This window comes from Arachis ipaensis, chromosome B2 (assembly GCF_059453495.1).
Source record: "Arachis ipaensis isolate K30076 ecotype BB chromosome B2, ASM5945349v1, whole genome shotgun sequence".
NCBI classification, from domain to species: domain Eukaryota; kingdom Viridiplantae; phylum Streptophyta; class Magnoliopsida; order Fabales; family Fabaceae; genus Arachis; species Arachis ipaensis.
Window position 1 is genome coordinate 22,478,819 of NC_142437.1, and position 13,497 is coordinate 22,492,315.

General features: G+C 41.1%; 1 non-coding gene across 1 annotated transcript; it reads left to right on the forward strand.

Annotated features, from left to right (window-relative positions):
• The first annotated feature begins 13,124 nt into the window (after positions 1-13,124).
• LOC148573290 (small nucleolar RNA R71) lies at positions 13,125-13,232 on the forward strand. The gene has a single exon (XR_015906092.1). It is a non-coding gene; the product is annotated as a small nucleolar RNA R71 (small nucleolar RNA).
• The last annotated feature ends 265 nt before the right edge of the window (positions 13,233-13,497 follow it).

Here is a 13,497-nt window from a genome sequence, read left to right on the forward strand (position 1 = left end):
TCAGAATGGACCATCCTGGATATATTCTATGATGGTCTGTCTGAGTTATCTAAGATGTCATTGGACCATTCTACAGGTGAATCCATTCACCTAAAGAAAATGCCTGCAGAAGCTCAAGAACTCATTGACATGGTTGCAAATAACCAGTTCATATACACTTCCGAAAGGAATCCTGTGAGTAATGGGATGCCTCAGAGGAAGGGAGTTCTTGAAATTGATACTCTGAATGCCATATTGGCTCAGAACAAAATATTGACTCAGCAAGTCAATATGATTTTTCAGAGTTTGAATGGATTGCAAGCTGCATCCAACAATACTAAAGAAGCATCTTCTGAAGAAGAAGCTTATGATCCTGAGAACCCTGCAATAGCAGAGGTGAATTACATAGGTGAAGCCTATGGAAATACCTATAATTCTTCATGGAGAAATCATCCAAATTTTTCATGGAAGGATCAACAAAAGCCTCAACAAGGCTTTAATAATGGTGGAAGAAACAGGTTTAGCAATAGCAAGCCTTTTCCATCATCCTCTCAGCAACAGACAGAGAATTCTGAGCAGAATCCATCTAGCTTAGCAAATATAGTTTCTGATCTATCTAAGGCCACTCTAAGTTTCATGAATGAAACAAGGTCCTCCATTAGAAATTTGGAGGCACAAGTGGGCCAGCTGAGTAAAAGGGTCACTGAAACTCCTCCTAGTACTCTCCTAAGCAATACAGAAGAGAATCCATAAAGAGAGTGCAAGGCCATAACCTTACTTAGTGTGGCCGAACCGAGAGTGGAGGAGGAGGACGTGAATCCTAGTGAGGAAGACCTCCTGGGACGTTCACTGACCAATAAGGAGTTTCCCTTTGAGGAACCAAAGGAATCTGAGGTTCATCTAGAGACCATAGAGATTCTATTGAATCTCCTTTTACCATTCATGAGCTCTAATGACTATTCTTCCTCTGAAGAAGATGAAGACATCATTGAAGAGCAAGTTGCTAAATATCTAGGAGCCATCATGAAGTTGAATGCCAGTTTATTTGGTAATAATACTTGGGAGGATAAACCCCCCTTGTTCACCAATGAACTCAGTGCATTGATAAGGCAGACATTGCCTCAGAAGAAACTGGATCCCAGAAAGTTCTTCATACCTTGTACCATAGGCACCATGACCTTTGAGAAGGCTCTGTTTGACCTTGGGTCAGGGATAAACCTCATGCCACTCTTTGTAATGGAGAAACTGAGAATCTATGAGGTACAAGCTGCAAGAATCTCACTAGAGATGACAGACAAATCAATGAAACAGGCTTATGGATTAGTAAAGGACTTGTTAGTAAAGGTTGAAGACCTTTACATCCCTACTGATTTCATAATCCTAGACACTGGGAAGGATGAGGATGAATCCATCATCCTTGGAAGACCCTTCCTAGCCACATCAAAAGCTGTGATTGATGTGGACAGAGGAGAGTTGGTCCTTCAACTGAATGAGGACAACTTTGTGTTTAAAACTCAAGGATCTCCTTTTGTAACCATGGAGAGGAAGCATGAAAAGCTTCTCTCACTGCAGAGTCAACCAAATCCCCCACATTCAAACTCTAAGTTTGGTGTTGGGAGGCCACAACCAAACTCTAAGTTTGGTGTTGAACCCCCACATTCAAACTCTAAGTTTGGTTTTGGGAGGTCCCAACAATGCTCTGATCATCTGTGAGGCTCCATGAGAGCTCACTGTCAAGGTATTGACATTAAAGAAGCGCTTGTTGGGAGGCAACTCAATGTTATTTAACTATATCTATTTGTTTCCATTGCTATTTTATGTTTTCTTTAGGTTGATGATCATGTGAAGTCACAAAAACTACTGAAAAATCAAAAACAGAATGAAAAATAACATCAAAAACAGCTCACCCTGGAGGAAGAGCTTACTGGCGTTTAAACACCAGTAAGAAGCATCAAACTGGCGTTTAACGCCAGAAAGAAGCATCAAGCTGGCGTTAAACGCCAGAACCAAGCACCAGACTGGCGTTTAACACCAGAACAGAGCATGGAATTGGCGTTAAATGCCAGAAACAAGCAGCAAGCTGGCGTTTAACGCCAGACATGCATTCTAAGGGCGTTTTGCACGCCTAATTAGAGCAGGGATGATACATCCTTGACCCCCTCAGGATTTGTGGACCCCACAGGATCCCCACCTACCCCACCTCTTTTTCTCTCCTCTTCACACCTTTTCACACTTCTCTTCCCCAAATACCCTTCACCAATCACCTTCATACCTCTTCCCCAAATACCCTTAACCACTCACATCCATCCACTCTTCCCTATAAACCTCACCTACCTCCAAAATTCAAATTTTTTTCCCTCCCAAACCCAACCCTAATGGCCAAAACCTATCTTTTCCCTACCCCTATATAAACCCCTCAACACTACTCCATTTTCACACATTACAATCACCACTTCTCCCCCTTGACCGAATACACTCTCTAACTCCATCTCCTCCATTTTCTTCTTCTTCTACTACTTTCTTTCTTCTTTTGCTCGAGGACGAGCAAACTTTTTAATTTTGGTGTGGTAAAAGCATTGCTTTTTGTTTTTCCATAACCATCAATGGCACCTAAGGTCAGAGAAACCTCAAGAAAGAGGAAAGGGAAGGCAATTACTTCCACCTCTGAATCATGGGAGATGGAGAGATTTATCTCAAAGGTCCATCAAAACCACTTCTATGAAGTTGTGGCCAAGAAAAAAGTGATCCATGAGGTCCCTTTTAAGCTCAAAAAGAGCGAATATCCGGAGATCCGACAAGAGATTAGAAGAAGAGGATGGGAATTTCTCTCTAATCCTATTCAACAAGTCGGCATCTTAATGGTTCAAGAATTCTATGCAAATGCATGGATCACTAGGAACCATGATCAAAGTATGAACCCGAATCCAAAGAATTGGCTTACCATGGTTCGGGGAAAATACTTAGATTTCAGTCCGGAAAATGTAAGGTTGGCGTTCAACTTGCCAATGATGCAAGAAAACGCACGCCCCTACACTAGAAGGGGTCAACTTTGATCAAAGGTTGGACCAAGTCCTCATGGACATATGTGTGGAAGGAGCTCAATAGAAAGTTGACTCAAGAGGCAAGCCGGTTCAATTGAGAAGACCGGACCTTAAGCCTGTAGCTAGAGGATGGTTGGAGTTCATCCAACGCTCAATTATTCCTACTAGCAACCGGTCTGAAGTTACTGTAGACCGGGCCGTCATGATCCATAGTATCATGATTGGGAAGAAAGTGGAAGTTCATGAGATTATACCTCAAGAACTCTACAAGGTGGCTGACAAGTCCTCCACTTAGGCAAGGTTAGCCTTTTCTCACCTCATTTGCCACCTCTGTAATTCGGCTGGAATTGACATAGAGGGAGACATCCTCATTGAAGAGGACAAGCCCATCACTAAGAAAAGGATGGAGCAAACAAGAGATCATAGACCTCAACAAGAGCATAAGGAAATTCCTCACCATGAAATCCCTGAGATGCCTCAAGGGGTACTTCCCTCCACAGAACTATTGGGAGCAAATCAACACCTCCCTAGGAGAATTAAGTTCCAACATGGGACAACTAAGGATGGAGCACCAAGAGCACTCCATCATTCTCCATGAGATTAGAGAAGATCAAAGAGCTATGAGGGAGGAACAACAAAGACAAGGAAGAGACATAGAGGAGCTCAAAAACACCATTGGTTCTTCAAGAGGAGGAAGACACCACCCTCACTAAGGTGGACCCGTTCCTTAATCTCCTTGTTCTTATTTTTCTGTTTTTTCATTTTCTATGCTTTTATGTTTATGTTTGTGTCTTATTACACGATCATTAGTGTTCAAGTGTCTATGTCTTAAAGCTATGAATGTCCTATGAATCCATCACCTTTCTTAAATGAAAAATGTTTTAATTACAAAAGAACAAGAAGTACATGAATTTCGAATTCATCCTTGAAATTAGTTTAATTATTTTGATGTGGTGACAATACTTTTTGTTTTCTGAATGAATGCTTGAACAGTGCATATGTCTTTTGATATTGTTGTTTATGAATGTTAAATATGTTAGCTCTTGAAAGAATGATGAAAAAGGAGAACTGTTATTGATAATCTAAAAAATCATAAAATTGATTCTTGAAGCAAGAAAAAGCAGTGAATACAAAAGCTTGCGAAAAAAAAAAGAAAAGAAAAATGGCGAAAAAAAGCGAAAGAAAAAGAAAAAGCAAGCAGAAAAAGCCAAAAGCTCTTTAAACCAAAAGGCAAGAGCAAAAAGCCAATAGCCATTAAAACCAAAAGGCAAGGGTAATAAAAAAGATCCAAGGCTTTGAGCATCAGTGGATAGGAGGGCCCAAAGGAATAAAATCCTGGCCTAAGCGGCTAAACCAAGCTATCCCTAACCATGTGCTTGTGGCGTGAAGGTGTCAAGTGAAAACTTGAGACTGGGCGGTTAAAGTCGAGGTCCAAAGTAAAAAGAAGAGTGTGCTTAAGAACCCTGGACACCTCTAATTAAGAACTATAGCAAAGCTGAGTCACAATCTGAAAAGGTTCACCCAGTTATGTGTCTGTGGCATTTATGTTTCCAGTGGTAATACTGGAAAACAAAGTGCTTAGGGCCACGGCCAAGACTCATAAAGTAGCTGTGTTCAAGAATCAACATACTGAACTAGGAGAAGCAATAACACTATCTAAATTCTAAGTTCCTATAGATGCCAATCATTCTGAACTTCAAAGGATGAAGTGAGATGCCAAAACTATTCAGAGGCAAAAAGCTACTAGTCCCGCTCATCCGATTGGAGCTAAGTTTCATTGATATTTTGGAATTTATAGTATATTCTTTTCTTTATATCCTATTTGATTTTCAGTTACTTGGGGACAAGCAACAATTTAAGTTTGGTGTTGTGATGAGCGGATAATTTATACGCTTTAATTTTTGGCATTGTTTTTACATAGTTTTTAGTATGATTTGATTAGTTTTTAGTATATTTTTATTAGTTTTTAAATAAAAATCACATTTCTGGACTTTACTATGAGTTTGTGTGTTTTTCTGTGATTTCAGGTAATTTCTGGCTGAAATTGAGGGACTTGAGCAAAAATCAGATTCAGAGGCTGAAGAAGGACTGCAGATGCTGTTGGATTCTGACCTCCCTGCACTCAAAGTGAATTTTCTGGATCTATAGAAATCCAAATGGCGCGCTCTTAACTGCGTTGGAAATTAGACATCCAGGGCTTTTCAGCAATATATAGTAGTCTATACTTTGCCCGAGTTTAGATGATGCAAACTGGCGTTTAACGCCAGCTTTCTGCCCTATTCTGGCGTTAAATGCCAGAAACAAGTTGCAAAGCAGAGTTAAACGCTAGAAACAAGTTACAAACTGGCGTTCAACTCCAAGGAAGACCTCTACACATGAAAGCTTCAATGCTCAGCCCAAGCACACACCAAGTGGACCTGGAAGTAGATTTCTGCATCATTTACTCATTTCTGTAAATCCTAGTAACTAGTTAGTATAAATAGGACTTTTTACTATTGTATTCAGAGTCTTTTGACCACCTTTAGGGTCTTGGTTACTCTGGTTCCCCCTCTGGGGCCGAAGCCAATGAAAACTATTATCACTTATGTATTTTCAATGGTGGAGTTTCTACACACCATAGATTAAGGTGTGGAGCTCTGCTGTTCCTCATGAATTAATGCAAAGTACTATTATTTTCTTATTCAATTCAAGCTTATTCCTATTCTAAGATATCTGCTTGAACTTCAACATGATGAATATGATGATCCGTGACACTCATCACTATTCTCAACCTATGAACGCGTGCCTAACAACCACTGCCGTTCTACCTTAGATTGAGCGTTTATCTCTTAGCCTCCATTCCGAAAGATCGGAGTTTTGTGGTATAAGCTAGAATTATTGGCGGCCATTCCTGAGATCCGGAAAGTCTAAACCTTGTCTGTGGTATTCCGAGTAGGATCTGGGAAGGGATGACTGTGACGAGCTTCAAACTCGCAAGTGCTAGGCGTAGTGACAGACGTAAAAGGATTACTGGATCCTATTCTAGCATGATCGAGAACCGACAGATGATTAGCCATGTAGTGACAGCGCATTTGGACCATTTTCACTGAGAGGACGGGATATAACCATTGACAACAGTGATGCCCAACATACAGATTGCCATGGAAAGGAGTATGAATGATTGGATGAAGACAGCAGGAAAGCAGAGGTTCAGAAGGAACAAAAGCATCTCCATACGCTTATCTGAAATTCTCACCAATGAATTACATAAGTATCTCTATCCTATTTTATATTTTAATTATATTTTAATTATCAATTCACCATAACCCTTTGAATCCGCCTGACTGAGATTTACAAGGTGACCATAGCTTGCTTCAAGCTGACAATCTCCGTGGGATCGACCCTTACTCACGTAAGGTTTATTACTTGGACGACCCAGTGCACTTGCTGGTTAGTTGTGCAAAGTTGTGAAAAAGAACTAAGATTATGAACGTGCATATTAAGTTTTTGGCGCCGTTACCAAGGAATGAACAATCACGATTTCGTGCACCAGTCATCCAAGTAATACCTGAGCGAGTCAGGGTCGATCCCACGAGGATTGTGGTTTGAAGCAAGCTATGGTTGTCTTGCAGATCTTAGCCAAGAAAATAGAAGTGTTGTTGGATTTGAGTGCATAAAAGTGAAATAGAGTATAAAATACTTTGTGAATTCGAATGTAACCAGTGATAAGAAGATGGTTAAGGCTTGGAGATGCTTTATCCTTCTGGGTTAACTCTGGTTTTACTGTCTTCTTCAATTGTGAATGATTTCTTCTATGGAAGGCTGTATGTGATCAATGCCGTATAGTCGCGGTCGCCAATCTCCTCCAGATCTGAACCCCAGGGTTAGTTGGTGCACGAAATTGTGATCATCAATGGCGCCATCAACATGGTATGCATAATTGTAATCTCAACTCTTTATCACAACTTCGCACAACTAACCAGCAAGTGCACTGGGTCGTCCAAGTAATAAACCTTACGTGAGTAAGGGTCGATCCCACAGAGATTGTTGGTATGAAGCAAGCTATGGTCATCTTGTAGATCTCAGTCAGGCGGATTTAAATGGTTATGGATGATGAATGATTAAAATATAAAATAAAGATAGAGATACTTATGTAATTCATTGGTGAGAATTTCAGATAAGCGTATGAAGATGCTTTGTCCCTCCCGTCTCTCTGTTTTCCTACTGTCTTCATCCAATCCTTCTTACTCCTTTCCATGGCAAGCTGTATGTTGGGCATCACCGTTGTCAGTGGCTACAATCCCGTCCTCTCAGTGAAAATGTTCAACGCACTCTGTCACAGCACGGCTATTCATCTGTCGGTTCTCGATCATGTCGGAATAGAATCCAGTGATTCTTTTGCGTCTGTCACTAACGCCCCACAATCACGAGTTTGAAGCTCGTCACAGTCATTCAATCCTTGAGTCATACTCGGAATACCACAGACAAGGTTTAGACTTTCCGGATTCTCAAGAATGCCGCCATCAATTCTAGCTTATACCACGAAGATCCTGATTAAGGAATCCAAGAGATAAACACTCAATCGAAGGTAGAACGGAGGTGGTTGTCAGGCACACGTTCATAGGTGAGAATGATGATGAGTGTCACGGATCATCACATTCATCAAGTTGAAGAGCGAGTGATATCTTAGAATAAGAACAAGCTGAATTGAATAGAAGAACAATAGTAATTGCATTGATACTCGAGGTACAGCAGAGCTCCACACCTTAATCTATGGTGTGTAGAAACTCCACCGTTGAAAATACATAAGAACAAGGTCTAGGCATGGCCATGAGGCTAGCCCCAAAACGTGATCTAAGGTAGCATAGAACTACTCAAAGATTCGACTACAAATACAATAGCAAAAGGTCCTATTTATAGAGAACTAGTAGCTTAAGATTTACAAAAATGAGTAAATGACGTAAATATCCACTTCCGAGCCCACTTGGTGTGTGCTTGGGCTGAGCATTGAAGCATTTTCGTGTAGAGACTTCTCTTGGAGTTAAACGCCAGCTTTCGTGCCAGTTTGGGCGTTTAACTCCCACTTTGGTGCCAGTTCCGGCGTTTAACACTGGGAATTCTGATGCTGACTTTGAACGCCGGTTTGGGCCATCAAATCTCGGGCAAAGTATGGACTATTATATATTGCTGGAAAGCCCTGGATGTCTAATTTCCAACGCAATTGAGAGTGTGCCAATTGGGCTTCTTTATTTCCAGAAAATCTACTTCGAGTATAGAGAGGTCAGAATCCAACAGCATCTGCAGTCCTTTTCAGCCTCTGAATCAGATTTTTGCTCAGGTCCCTCAATTTCAGCCAGAAAATACCTGAAATCACAGAAAAACACACAAACTCATAGTAAAGTCTAGAAAAGTAAATTTTAAATAAAAACTAATAAAAATATAATAAAAACTAGCTAAAACATACTAAAAACATACTAAAAATAATGCCAAAAAGCGTATAAATTATCCGCTCATCACAACACCAAACTTAAATTGTTGTTTGTCCCCAAGCAACTGAAAATCAAATAGGATAAAAAAGAAGAGAATATACAATGAATTCCAAAAACATCTATGAAGATCAGTATTAATTAGATGAGCGGGGCTTTTAGCTTTTTGCTTCTGAACAGTTTTGGCATCTCACTTTATCCTTTGAAGTTCAGAATGATTGGCATCTATAGGAACTCAGAATCCAGATAGTGTTATTGATTCTCCTAGTTAAGTATGTTGATTCTTGAACACAGCTACTTTATGAGTCTTGGCTGTGGCCCTAAGCGCTTTGTTTTCCAGTATTACCACCGGATACATAAATGCCACAGACACATAACTGGGTGAACCTTTTCAGATTGTGACTTAGCTTTACTAAAGTCCCCAATTAGAGGTGTCCAGGGTTCTTAAGCACACTCTTCTTTTTTGCTTTGGACCTCGACTTTAACCGCTCAGTCTCAAGTTTTCACTTGACACCTTCACGCCACAAGCACATGGTTAGGGACAGCTTGGTTTAGTCGCTTAGGCCAGGATTTTATTCCTGTGGGCCCTCCTATCCACTGATGCTCAAAGCCTTGGATCCTTTTTATCACCCTTGCCTTTTGGTTTTAAGGGGTATTGGCTTTTTCTGCTTGCTTTTTCTTTTTCTTTGTCTTTCTTTTTTTTTCCTGCAAGCTTTTCACTGCTTTTTCTTGCTTCAAGAATCAATTTTATGATTTTTTAGATCATCAAATAACATTTTTCCTTTTCCTTTCATTCTTTCAAGAGCCAACAATTTTAAAATTCATGAACAATCAAATTCAAAAATATGCACTGTTCATGCATTCATTCAGAAGAACAATAGTATTGCCACCACATCAAAATAATTAAACTGTTTTAAAATTCGAAATTCATGTACTTCTTTTTCTTTTTCAATTAAAAACATTTTTCATTTAAGAAAGGTGATGGATTTATTTTCATGGCTTTAAGGCATAGACACTTAAACACTAATGATCATGTAATAAAGACACAAACATAAATAAACATAGAGCACAATTTTTGAAAAACAGAAAATAAAGAACAAGGAAATTAAAGAACGGGTCCACCTTAGTGATGGCGGCTTGTTCTTCCTCTTGAAGATCTTATGGAGTGCTTGAGCTCCTCAATGTCTCTTCCTTGCCTTTGTTGCTCCTCTCTCATGGTTCTTTGATCTTCTCTAATTTCATGGAGGAGGATGGAATGCTCTTGGTGCTCCACCCTTAGTTGTCCCATGTTGGAACTCAATTCTCCTAGGGAGGTGTTGATTTGCTCCCAATAGTTTTGTGGGGGAAAGTGCATCCCTTGAGGCATCTCAGGGATTTCATGATGAGGAAATTCCTCATGCTCTTGATGAGGTTCTCTTGTTTGCTCCATCCTTTTCTTAGTGATGGGCTTGTCCTCATCAATGAGGATGTCTCCCTCTATGTCAATTCCAACCGAATTGCAAAGGTGACAAATGAGATGAGGGAAGGCTAACCTTGCCATAGTGGAGGACTTGTCCGCCACCTTATAGAGTTCTTGGGATATAACCTCATGAACTTCTACTTCCTCTCCAATCATGATGCTATGAATCATGATGGCCCGGTCTATAGTAGCTTCAGACCGGTTGCTAGTGGGAATGATTGAACGTTGGATAAACTCCAACCATCCCCTAGCCACGGGCTTGAGGTCATGCCTTCTTAAGTGAACCGGCTTTCGTCTTGAATCTTTCTTCCATTGAGCGCCCTCTTCACAAATGTCTATGACGACTTGGTCCAATCTTTGATCAAAGTTGACCCTTCTAGTGTAGGGGTGTTCATCTCTTTGCATCATGGGCAAGTTGAATGCCAACCTTACATTTTCCAGACTAAAATCTAAGCGTTTCCCTCGAACCATTGTAAGCCAATTCTTTGGGTCCGGGTTCACACTTTGATCATGGTTCTTGGTGATCCATGCATTGGCATAGAACTCTTGAACCATTAAGATCCCAACTTGTTGAATGGGGTTGGTGAGAACTTCCCAATCTCTTCTTCGGATCTCATGTCGGATCTCTGGATATTCACTCTTTTTGAGTTTAAAAGGGACCTCGGGGATCACCTTCTTCATGGCCACAACTTTATAGAAGTGGTCTTGATGCACCCTTGAGAGGAATCTCTCCATCTCCCATGACTCGGAGGTGGAAGCTTTTTCCTTCCCTTTCCTCTTTCTAGAGGTTTCTCCGGCCTTAGGTGCTATAAATGGTTATGGAAAAACAAAAAGCAATGCTTTTACCACACCAAACTTAGAAGGTTTTCTCGTCCTCGAGCAAAAGAAGAAAGAAGAGAGTAGAAGAAGAAGAAATAGAGGAGATGGAGTGGGCTTTGTGTTTTGGCCAAGGGGGAGAAGTGGTGTTTAGGTTGTGTGAAAATGAAGGAGTGAAGATGGGTTTGTATAGGGGTGAGAGGGTTTTTTGGGGAAGAGTTATTGACGTGATTGATGAATGGGTGAAGAAGAGAGAGAGTGGTGGGGTAGGTGGGGATCCTGTGGGATCCACAGATCCTGAGGTGTCAAGGATAGCTCATCCCTGCACCGAGTGGCATGCAAAAACACCCTTTCTGCCAATTCTGGCGTTAAACGCCGGGCTGCTGCCCTTTTCTGGCGTTTAACGCCAACTCCTTGCCCATTCCTGGCGTTAAACGCCAGTCTGGTGCCCCTTTCTGGCGTTAAAACGCCAGCAAGCTTTTCCTCCAGGGTGTGCTATTTTTTTCTCTGTTTTTCATTCTGTTTTTGCTTTTTCAATTGTTTTTGTGACTTCACATGATCATCAACCTACAGAAAATATAAAATAACAATGGAAAATAGATAGATATAATAGAATTGGGTTGCTTCCCAACAAGCGCTTCTTTAATGTCAGTAGCTTGACAGTGGGCTCTCATGGAGCCTCACAGATGTTCAGAGCAATGTTGGAACCTCCTAACACCAAACTTAGAGTTTGAATGTGGGGGTTCAACACCAAACTTAGAGTTTGGTTGTGGCCTCCCAACACCAAACTTAGAGTTTGACTGTGGGGGCTCTGTTTGACTCTGTTTTGAGAGAAGCTCTTCATGCTTCCTCTCCATGGTTGTAGAGAGATATCCTTGAGCCTTAAACACAAGGGAGTCTTCATTCACTTGAATGATCAATTCTCCTCTGTCAACATCAATCACAGCCTTTGCTGTGGCTAGGAAGGGTCTGCCAAGGATGATGGATTCATCCATGCACTTTCCAGTCTCTAGGACTATGAAATCAGTAGGGATGTAGTGGTCTTCAACCTTTACCAAGACATCCTCTACAAGTCCATAAGCCTGTTTTCTTGAATTGTCTGCCATCTCTAGTGAGATTCTTGCAGCTTGTACCTCAAAGATCCCTAGCTTCTCCATTACAGAGAGAGGCATGAGGTTTACACTTGACCCTAGGTCACACAGAGCCTTCTCAAAGGTCATGGTGCCTATGGTACAAGGTATTGAGAACTTTCCAGGATCTTGTCTCTTTTGAGGTAATCTCTGCCTAGTCAAGTCATCCAGTTCTTTGGTGAGCAAAGGGGGTTCATCCTCCCAAGTCTCATTACCAAATAACTTGTCATTTAGCTTCATGATTGCTCCAAGGTACTTAGCAACTTGCTCTTCAGTAACATCTTCATCCTCTTCAGAGGAAGAATACTCACCAGAGCTCATGAATGGCAGAAGTAAATCCAATGGAATCTCTATGGTCTCAGTGTGAGCCTCAGATTCCCATGGTTCTTCATTAGGGAACTCATTGGAGGCCAGTGGATGTCCATTGAGGTCTTCCTCAATGGCGATCACTGCCTCTTCTTCCTCTCCAAATTCGGCCATGTTGATGGCTTTGCACTCTCCTTTTGGATTTTCTTCTGTATTGCTTGGAAGAGTACTAGGAGGGAGTTCAGTAACTTTCTTACTCAGCTGACCCACTTGTGCCTCCAAGTTTCTAGGACCTTGTTTCAATCATGAAACTTTGAGTGGTTTTAATCAGATCAGAGACCATGGTTGCTAAGTCAGAGTGCCTCTGCTCAGAATTCTCTGTCTGTTGCTGAGAAGATGATGGAAAAGGCTTGCCATTGCTAAACCTATTTCTTCCAACATTATTGTTGTTGAAGCCTTGTTGAGGCCTCTGTTGGTCCTTCCATGAGAGATTTGGATGATTTCTCCATGAAGGATTGTAGGTGTTTCCATAGGATTCTCCCATGTAATTTACCTCTTCCATTGCTAGGTTCTCAGGATCATAAGCTTCTTCCTCAGAGGAAGCTTCCTTAGTACTGCCTGTTGCTGCTTGCATTCCAGACAGACTCTGAGAAATCATATTAACTTGTTGGGTTAATATTTTATTCTGAGCCAATATGGCATTCAGAGTATCAATCTCAAGAACTCCCTTCTTCTGACTTGTCCCATTATTCACAGGATTCCTCTCAGAAGTGTACATGAATTGGTTATTTACAACCATTTCAATGAGTTCCTGAGCTTCTGCAGGCGTCTTCTTCAGATGAAGAGATCCTCCAGCAGAGCTGTCCAATGAAATCTTGGACAGTTCAGATAGACCATCATAGAAGATACCTATGATGCTCCATTTAGAAAGCATGTCAGAAGGACACTTTCTGATCAATTGTTTGTATCTTTCCCAAGCTTCATAGAGGGATTCACCTTCCTTCTGTCTGAAGGTTTGGACTTCCACTCTAAGCTTACTCAATTTTTGAGGTGGAAAGAACTTTGCCAAGAAGGCATTGACTAGCTTTTCCCAAGAGTTCAGGCTTTCTTTAGGTTGTGAGTCCAACCATATCCTAGCTCTGTCTTTTACAGCAAAAGGGAATAGCATAAGTCTGTAGACCTCAGGGTCAACCCCATTGGTCTTGACAGTGTCACAGATTTACAAGAATTCAGCTAAAAACTGATGAGGATCTTCCAATGGAAGTCCATGAAACTTGCAGTTCTGTTGCATTAGAGAAACT